This window comes from Podarcis pityusensis, assembly GCF_964106645.2.
Source record: "Podarcis pityusensis genome assembly, chromosome: 3".
In the NCBI taxonomy this organism is placed as follows: Eukaryota; Metazoa; Chordata; class Lepidosauria; order Squamata; family Lacertidae; genus Podarcis; species Podarcis pityusensis.
This window is the reverse complement of record NC_138026.1, coordinates 19419432-19430274: the sequence shown is the minus strand read 5'-3', so window position 1 is coordinate 19430274 and position 10843 is coordinate 19419432.

Genomic DNA, 10843 nt, shown 5'->3' with positions numbered 1-10843 from the left:
CGGAAGTAGTACCTCGGGTTAAGAGCTTTACCTCAGGATGAGAACAGAAATTGCACGGCGGTGGCAGCGGGAGGCCCCATTAGCTAAAGTGGTACCTCAGGTTAAGAACAGTTTCAGGATAAGAACGGACCTCTGGAACGAATTAAGTTCATAACCAGAGGTACCACTGTATTGTACAGTATACACACAAGAAGCGAAAAGTGAAGGGACTGATAGTGACTGACTCCATTCCTTGCTCTCTTTTCATTCTGCCTCTGGGAGTTTGAAATAAGACTGCACCGAAACCCCTCTCACCACAGTTTCCTGAAAATATTATTCATTTCTGCCAAAAAATGAGAAAAACGTATTTTTAGTTTATAACAAACTAAACATTCGAAGCTAAGCAGTACAACTCCTGGCATTCCCACCTCCCTGAATTTTTACAGGTGTTATGTACTGAAAATTGGCTACTGGCCTGCAATAGTCATTAAATTTTGTGAAAGTAAAGAGGTTTTAGCTATTTTTATTTTAAAAAATCACCCACACTACTAAATAGGGAGACACAGAGTTTTGGTTTTTCTGCAGTAAATACTCTGGTTTCTCTTCAGATCATAACAAATCTTTCGCCTTTTATGGTTTTTCCGCAGTGAGGTTCTGGCCTGAGGCAAAGTGGGCAGACTCTCAGTCAGCCCTAGTCAAAGTAGACAGATTTCCATATCACTGAATCTACGGTAAGCCCTATATTGTGTTTGGTCCATGCCTTTCATGTCCACCTAGTTTACTACCCATCACTTTCATCTCAATAGTCCATTTCCCACAAGTAGGCCGCATTTACTAAAAGTTTGAAAATGTGGCCAAGGACAGTTCTTTAAAACCAGTTCCCCGAGAGATAGATTTTAATATTACAAGTCACTTTTTGCGACTCGGAATGCACAGCTTGGATTCTCTTTCTCTGCACATATTCCGTATGAAACAAACTGCATTCAATCAGGATGGCCCACTGAGCTTCACAGTGTGGAGCGTGCATTAGATTAAAAGGGATGCATTATCATAGGTGTGCTTAGGACCATAAAATGTAAGAGAACTAAGTACCGTACCAAGCGATTTAAAGGGCTGTTTATTGGCCTTATCGTTTACAAACAGGTGAACAGACAGAATATGTTTCCAGGCTCTCCAAATTAATTTTCAGCAGAGATTTCACTTGCATTGGGGCGATAAGTAACTTGTATGGAATTACAACACAAAAAGTTAACTGTCTAGAAAACATGCAAGTTTTAGGCCACTTCGCAAACAGGAACAAAACAGAAATGGGTAAGAAGTGTGGATTTCTTACGAAACATATGCGTTCCAAAACTAGAAGTTTGCAAGGAATGCTGTGATGCGATTGGTTTCCATTTCTACAGATTTTATTCATTAAAAAAAATAAAAATCACACACACACACGCAATAAATATATATACTATTCCTTGTAAAAATCACACTTGCTTCGTTATTTGAAATTGCTGTCATTTTGTTTCATTTTTGTTGCTGCAGCAAAGCTTTTTTCAGGGATGCTGACATTGTATTTACCAACAATGTCCAATATTCCAAAGCATTATTGGGGGGGGGGGGGTGTCCTCTAATGGCAACTGTCATTTCCCCTCCAGAATGTCCTGAGACAACTCAGTACAGTGGTACCTCGGGTTACAGATGCTTCAGGTTACAGATGCGGCTAACCCAGAAATAGTACCTCGGGTTAAGAACTTTGCTTCAGGATGAGAGCAAAAATCGTGCGGCGGTGGCGCGGCAGGCCCCATTAGCTAAAGTGGTATCTCAGGTTAAGAACAGTTTCAGGTTAAGAACAGACATCCAGAATGAATTAAGTTCTTAAGCCAAGGTACCACTGTATCTGGAAGATTCTTGGAAAAAATGGCAGCTACCAGCCTCCAAATACAACACCTGCTCAAAGCAGCATCTCCCTGAAGCAGCACCAGCACCCCACAGGATCGAAGTCTCTGCTCAGCTGTTGGAAGGCACTAATGCATAGAGAAGGGGATTCCACAGCACTGGGGCAATGGCAGAAAATGCCTGTTTTCAAGTCCCTGCCCTGTGATGTTGTGTACAGTGTGGATACCGTGAGTAAAATTTATTCAGGTGATCTAAATGAACTTACAGATCTGCACCAAGGCAGGTGGTCTTTCTGGTCAAGTCAGCCCCAAGTTGTTGAGTGCTTTACTGCATTAGTGACAAGACCTTGAACATAGTCCTATAGCTGATAGTATGTTGTAAAATCATCATTAAAAATTAGCCAAAGTTATCAGTTAAGTCAGTGCTTTTTTCTGGGGGTACGTAGAAGTACACATATCCCTAAACATCATTCTATTAGTATTTACCCAAAGCCAGCATCTGCTCCCTTTGCCATCACTGGAGTAAGCATCAGAGTCTCACACCGCTTAGAGACTGGGGTGGTGTGTAACAATATCCTTAGGAGGGCCACCTTTAATTTCTCAGAAAAGTGGACTAGAATAACAATATTTTAAGTGCATGGAAAAGTAGCTCCAGAAGGAGAAATCAAATCAAGGGATGAGTTGACAAAATAAATACACTGGGAAAACAGAGCTTAAAAAGAGGATATATTCTTAGTGGAACACGAGATGGTGGCAGGTCTGGGAATGAAAGCCCAAAGGAGAAGTTAAAAAGCTATTTGGGTCTCTGTGTGACAATATCAATGGCAAAAGAATCAGAACACTGAAATAAGAGATGGCAGAAAGGGATGCTCAGTTGGCAACAGGGCCAGGGAGAAGCAGACCCTCTGCCAATTGCGAGAGAGGATATTGCAGCATATAGAAAGAGGTGGTTCTCGCTCAGTGTCTCACATCATTTTAAAGTCTCTGAAGTGTGACTTCAAATGCTTGCGATCTGCAATTCTGACTCCCAGGCTTGCTGGTAAAGCTCCATCTCAGGCTGCTCACATGCTAACTAGTCCCGGTGTCCTGATGCTTGCCACTTCACACATTGCTCTCCACTGTGGTTTGGCATGCCTCCTAGTACGCACTAACCCATTTGATTTCTTACTTTGTAGAGTTTGCAGTGCGACTTCAGTGCTGCTGACTCTGCCCCCTGTTTACTAGATTGCATGATATAGAGCTGTGCGCTGAATATTTATTTCGCTTGTGCTTGTACTCCCTTCTTCTTCCTCCTCTTTTTTTTCCCCTTCTGTTTTTTTCTCCCCCTCCATGATCTGTTTCTTCGTCGGGCTTTTCATTATCTTGCTGAAAAATTCCAATCTGCCTCTTAAGCCGAGACTTGCTCTTCCTCTTCTGATGTTGCTCATATTTTGGTCTTCAAATTCCCCAGGGCTGAGGGTGGATTTGCATATGGTTGGCAGTTTGTTTATCTGCTCCTTGGGTCTTTAGATGGTGTTGTAATTTGAGTTTGTTTGGAGGTATTTGTATGCAAGGGGAATTGGTTAACATCTAAGCCTGGATCTTATAAATAGAGATGAATGCATACATGTGTATCCATGTGCACCTCAGGCTTTCTGAGCCAGTAAAAATAATTAACCAAGCACCCGGAGCTCATGCGCCTTAAGAAGGAAGAATCTCAGGAAACATCAAGCAACAACTCTGGGAGCCATTAAGGGTATCTGGGCTAGCTGGGGAAAAAGCAAATCCCCCTTTTCGTTTCAAATGATACTCATTTTCGATCTAATTATCTCTTTTCTCTCTCTGATCTTAATCATGGCTGTCATGCTGTGAAGAAAATAGTGTCCCTGAAATAATACATAAAACCATAGGGTAGTAAGGGAGAGAACAAGGCTCACTGATCGGACTATTGTTGAAGATGAAAAAGGAACATAAAGACTGCTTGTGGGAACTTACGTAACCTGCCAATTTATCACTGATCAGGACAACACAGAAGCTGTGACTTTACTGAAGGCATCCGGGAATTAGTGTGGGCTTAGTATGAACCCAGTTTGGTGTACTGCCAATTCTACCTATTGAAGATGGTCAAGTATATCCATTAAAACACCTTCAGAACAAAACAAATTATGTGGTCCATTGTTGCCATTGACTACCAATGTTGCCATCTTTGCAATGCACGTGAAGTTACTCCAACAATGTTCTTTCTTTTATTTTATTTTTTTTATAAAAAATTTTATTGCTTTTTTCAGATACAAGTGTACAATCAGCATAAGAAAATAACAGTAGTAGAAAAGAGTAAAAAGGAAAAAAAAGAAAGAAAAACAAAAGAAAACCATCTTTCCAGAGTGTTTTCTCATAACCAACTGGACTTCCCCACATCTCCCTCACCCTGCATTCTTTACAATAGAGATATCAGCAAATTATTACCTTGTTTCATGCATTCCTTTGTACTTTCAAACAATTATACTTTATGTTTAAAATACTTATTATCTGATTACTTTACCTTAAAGTAAATATGATGTTACTTTAAACATTAGTCCTTTCATAATTTTAACTTAGTTTCCATATCACCGAATCTTATTGCTGAAGCTAAATTTTCTAAGTCATGCAAACTCTTAACATTCATATAACTTATAATATTTTTGTAGATAGTCTTTGAATTTTTTCCAATCCTCTTCCATTGTTTCTTCTCCCAAATCTCGGATTCTGCCAGTCATTTTGGCCAATTCCATATAGTCCATCAACTGCGTCTGCCACTCTTCCAGTGTGGGCAAATCTTGTGTCTTCCAATATTTTGCAATTAGTATTCTTGCTGCTGTTGTAGCATACATATAAAAAGTTCTGTCCTTCTTTAACACCTTCTGGCCGACAATGCCCAGGAGAAAGGCCTCTGGTTTCTTAGGAAAGGTGTATTTAAACACCTTTTTTAACTCATTATGTATCATTTCCCAGAAGACCTTCACTTTTGCGCATGTCCACCAGAGGTGAAAGAATGTCCCTTCAGCCTCCTTACATTTCCAACATTTATTATCAGACAAATGATATATCTTAGCAAGCTTGACTGGGGTCATGTACCACCTATATATCATTTTCATAATATTCTCTTTCAAGGCATTACATGCCGTGAATTTCATACCAGTGGTCCATAACCTTTCCCAGTCTTCAAACATAATGTTGTACCCAATATCCTGAGCCCATTTTATCATTGCTGATTTGACTGTCTCATCCTGAGTGTTCCATTTAAGCAGCAAATTATACATTCTCGAAAGTACTTTAGTCTTTGGTTCTAACAATTCTGTCTCTAGTTTCGATTTTTCCACCTGGAAGCCTGTTTTTTTATCCAACTTAAAAACCTCTTGTAATTGAGCATAATGGAACCAATTTTGCACCTTATTCTTTAATTTTTCATAACTCTGCAGCCTCCAATTTTCTCCAACTTTTTCTATGATTTCCCCATATTTCGGCCAACCAACCTCCATATTGGATTTTTTCCAGGCCTTGGCCTCTACTGGTGATAGCCACCTCGCGGTTTTACCTTCTAATAAGTCTTTATATTTTGTCCAGACCATAAATATTGATTTTCTGACAATATGGTTTTTGAACATTTTATGAACCTTTGCCTTGTCGTACCACAAATATGCATGCCAACCAAAAGCATTGTCAAACCCTTCCAGATCTAGGACATCAGTGTTCTCAAGAAGTAACCAATCCTTCATCCAGCAGAAGGCCGCAGCTTCATAATATAATCTCAAGTCCGGCAGGGCAAACCCCCCTCTTTCTTTCGAATCAGTTAGTATTTTAAACTTTATCCGGGGCTTTTTGCCCTGCCATACAAACTTGGATATATCCTTCTGCCACTTCCCAAAACATTCCACTCTGTCCACAATCTGTAGGGCTTGGAACAGAAATAACATTTTCGGCAATACATTCATTTTTATAGCTGCAATTCGACCCAACAAGGAAAGTTTCAATCTCGACCAAATTTCCAAATCTTTTTTAATTTCCGACCAACATTTTTCATAATTGTCTTTAAATAAATTCAAATTTTTAGCAGACAAATGAACCCCTAGGTATTTCACTTTTTTTACCACACTTAGTTCTGTCTCCTTCTGAAACCCATCTGTTTCTGAAGATGTCAAGTTTTTTCCAAACAATGTTCTTTCTTTTATAGTGTCTTTACCTCTAACAGTGCAGTAACAAATAGTTATGTTTACTTGGCCAATTTTGTTCATTGTGTTGTGGAGAAGCACAAATTCAATCCTTTCTGTCACACTTAATGTAATAGACAGTGGGGACACAGGTGGCACTGTGGTCTAAACCACACTGAGCCTCTTGGGCTTGCCGGTCACAAGGTTGGCGGTTTGAATTCACGTGAGGGGGTGAGCTCCCATTGCTCTGTCCCAGCTTCTGCCAACCTAGCAGTTCAAAAGCACACCAGCGCAAGTAGGTAAATAGGTACTGCTGTAAAGGTAAAGGTAAAGGTACCCCTACCCGTACGGGCCAGTCTTGCCAGACTCTAGGGTTCTGCGCTCATCTCACTCTATAGGCCGGGAGCCAGCGCTGTCCGCAGACACTTCCGGGTCACGTGGCCAGCATGACGAAGCTGCATCTGGCGAGCCAGCGCAGCACACGGAACGCCGTTTACCTGCCCGCTGGTAAGCGGTCCCTATTTATCTACTTGCACCGGAGGTGCTTTCGAACTGCTAGGTTGGCAGGCGCTGGGACCGAACGACGGGAGCGCACCCCGCCGCGGGGAATCGAACCACTGACCATGCGATCGGCAAGTCCTAGGCACTGAGGTTTTACCCACAGTGCCACCCGCGTCCCGCAGGTACTGCTGTGGTGGAAAGGTAAATGGCGTTTCCATGCACTCTGGTTTCCGTCACGGTGTTCTGTTGTGGCAGAAATGGTTTAGTCTTGCTGGCCACATGACCCGGAAAGCTGTCTGTGGACAAATGCCAGCTCCCTTGGCCTGAAAGTGAGATGAGCACCACAGCCCCATAGTTGTCTTTGACTGGACTTAGCTGTCCAGGGGTCCTTTACCTTTTGCCTTAATAGCCAGTGTATGTGTTCCATGCCATGTATGTACAGACCTGATTCCTGTGAGTCCTCCTCCTTAAAATGAAGGGGAAGATTGCTTAAACTAGACTTCCGGTCATATAAATTTCGGGACGAAACACAAATGGCACACATTGCTTTGTGTCTATAGTAGGATGAGGTTCATATACCTCTCTGCTTCTGACTCCTCTGCTTCTCTGGGTGAGCATCAGTGCCATGCTGCATTTGGAAGCCATGAAGAAGAAGAAGAAGAAGAAGAAGAAGAAGAAGAAGAAGAAGAAGAAGAAGAAAAGAAGAGTTTGGATTTGATATCCTGCTTTACCACTTCCCTAAGGAGTCTCAAAGCGGCTAACAATCTCCTTTTCCCTTCCTCCCCCACAGCAAACTCTCTGTGAGGTGAGTGGGGCTGAGAGACTTCAGAGAAGTGTGACTAGTTCAAGGTCACCCAGCAGCTGCATGTGGAGGAGCGGGGATGCAAACCTGGTTCACCAGATTACGAGTCCACTACTCTTAACCACTACACCACACTGGCTATCAATAATAATAATAATAATAATAATAATAATAATAATAATTTTTATTTATATCCCGCCCTCCCCAGCCGAAGCCGGACTCAGGGCAGCTAACAACAATAAAACAATACAAAAGTACAGCATAAACAACACTCTAAAATCATTCATTATAAAATTAATTAATTCAAGCCACTGGCAACCATTGGGCCAGAGCTCTGCGAAGATTGCCGAGGGAGGGAGTCAGGCTGTGCCCTGGCCAAAGGCCTGGTGGAACAGCTCTGTCTTGCAGGCCCTGCGGAAAGATGTCAAGTCCCGCAGGGCCCTGGTCTCTTGTGACAGAGTGTTCCACCAGATCGGAGCCACAGCCAAAAAAGCCCTGGCTCTAGTTGAGGCCAGCCTAACTTCTCTGTGGCCTGGGACCTTCAAGATGTTTTTATTTGAAGACCGTAAGTTTCTCTGTGGGGCATACCAGGAGAGGCGGTCCCGTAGGTACGAGGGTCCTAGGCCGTATAGGGCTTTAAAGGTTAAAACCAGCACCTTAAACCTGATCCTGTACTCCACCGGGAGCCAGTGCAGCTGGTATAGCACCGGGTGTATGTGATCTCGCAGCGAAGACCTCGTAAGGAGTCTCGCTGCAGCATTCTGCACCCGCTGGAGTTTCTGGGTCAGTCTCAAGGGCAGCCCCACGTAGAGCGAGTTACAATAATCCAGTCTGGAGGTGACCGTTGCGTGGATCACAGTGGCTAGGTCAGGGCGAGAGAGGTAAGGAGCCAACTGCTTAGCTTGGCAGAGATGGAAAAATGCCGCCTTTGTTATAGCTGCAATCTGCGCCTCCATGGAAAGGGAGGTGTCGAAGATTACACCCAAACTCTTAACGGACGGTGCTGGCACTAATTGCGCCCCCGCAAGAGATGGGAGTTGCCCCCCCCAATCCCATATCGCCCCGTCCCAGCCACAGGACCTCTGTCTTTGAAGGATTTAGCTTCAACTGGCTCCCACGTAACCATCCAGCCACAGCTTCCAAACATCTGGTCAGTGTGTCTGGGCCTGAGTCAGGATGGCCATCCATCAACAGATAGAGTTGGGTGTCATCGGCATACTGATGGCAACCCAGCCCAAAACTCCGAACAAGCTGGGCGAGGGGGCGCATAAAGATGTTGAAAAGCATCGGGGAGAGTATCGCACCCTGAGGTACTCCACACACATATCAAAGCAGTGGCGCCCCACCCAGACCATCCCACAGACTGCTACTGAGTAAGAGTTGCATCCACTTTAGCCTTGGCCCCACCCACTTTTTGTGGCATGTGGCCCCCAGTAGATTTCCCATAAGGGAATGCTAACCCTTCGATGGATAAACATAAACACACTGCAAACAGCCCTGTGATCCTTTGATGAAAGTGGTAAGTAAATGAAACAAACAAACAAACAAGCATAGGCTCCCCATTGCTACTCGTGGAACTTGTTTCTTGACTGATCACATATCCCTGTCATTTGCTTTTTTGCCTATTTTAAGAGTTGCTTTGCATTTGACGGCATTGCCCTCCTGCCCTAGCATCCCAGCCTCAAAGAACACAGTGGATAGAAGTCTCCAGCTCCGGGCAGGGAGAATATTTATTTATTTATTTATATTTATTTTAAGGAAGCATCAGCTCTTGTTTTGCAAGCACCTCTGCATCAGAGTGCTCCTTATTTCTGAAGCTTTGGTCTGGCCGTGATGGCTATGGCAGGACAGTCAAGGGGAGCTAATGGCCTTAGGAGCTGTGGTGTAAAGTACAGAGGCATTGTGGATTCAAATTATCCTTGTCAGCTGAGCCTGTTTCAGCTGATAGCTTTGCCATTTAACAGAGATGCTATTTTCAAGCATTTCATATTACTAGATTCTCTGCCATTTTGTAATGCAGAGTGCTATTTCTCTCTCTCCCTTGAATGATATACCTTACACTGCAACTCCTGTGGAGGACACCTACTGGGAAAGCTCACAAAAATATGGAGATTATTCTGAGAATTGCATTTGTTTTCAACATTCAAACAGATTTCATGAAAGCTGTGTTTTATTGTTCAAAGTGTCTAGAAGTCATGAGAAGAGAAAAACGAGGTGCCAGGGATCTCTTAATATACTTCAAGCATGCTTTGACAAGAGCCGGCTCAAAATTTCTGATATTTTCCCTTTTTTACCCTTTGCCAGGAAAAGAAGACCACTCTAGATAAATTTCTTCAAATGTTCTTTTTGTTGCCACCACCATTTTGTCACCATTTTGGTGTCACTGCCAATGGTGAGCCCCACTGCCAAGAAACTCCCCCTCCCCACAAACTGGGGAAATTTGATATAATAGCCTACAACTCCCATGATCCCTAGGAAGCAGAACCAGTGGTCAGGGATGATGGGAATTGTAGTCTCAAAACATCTGGAGGGCTGAGGTTGAGGAAGCCTGTAATAGACCAAAATAGGGTGTCCACAAATAAGGTGGGGGATTTTGAGAGGCAATTTGCACACAGCTCTAGTTTCAACACCTTACCTGTTCAGTCATCAAGTTTATCAAAGGGAATTGAAGGCAGAATCCAGGCACTGCCTAGACCACACTAGCTAACTCGCCTCTGGTCAGGTAACCAATGCCATTTCACTTGACTCTGTAAAGCAGGGAAGGGTAACCTGCAGCCTTCCAGATGTTACTGGACTCCAGCTAGCACCAGCCTTGACCACTAGCCTTGTTGGCTAGGGCAGATGAGAGTTGGAGTCCAACAACATCTGGGGGACCACACCTTTTCCACTGCCACTGCTATAAAGCCTGGGACCTACATTATACTCTAAGCCACTTGTCTCTTAGTGAGAGGGCCTTGCCTCAACTCCTCCACCAATGCTGCTTCTGCCTTGAGGACCTGATCTTTGCTTACCTGGACAGTGACCATTGCCTCTGACCATTTGACTGCAAGCTGTAACTTTTGAGTACCTGGAATTTTGCCTAGACCTTGTGTTGGACCCCTGTTCCTGTTATCCTTATATTTTGCTTCTTTGTGATGGAGAATATCTTTATGACTTCAGCTTAGTTCTTCAGGACTTTGGTATGTAATGTAGCACACATTTAATGAAGCCACATCTGTTTCATTCTGCGCTCTCATAACTCAGAGAGAGAATCGACAACATGGCTGCCAACTTTTCAAGGTACTTAATGTGCGATATTGACCCTTATTATTCTTGTGAGGTTTCAAAGAGCAAGGCCAACAAATATTGCGGAGAAAATCTAATACAAGGGAAGGCAAAAGTACAGGGCTTGTGTAGGTGAATAAATCAGTGTTGGAGGAGAAAGACTAATCATTGGCAAGCTCTTTCGCAGGTACATTTATCCACAAGGGGGGAAAATGGGTGCACGTGAAATATAGATACATTTATTG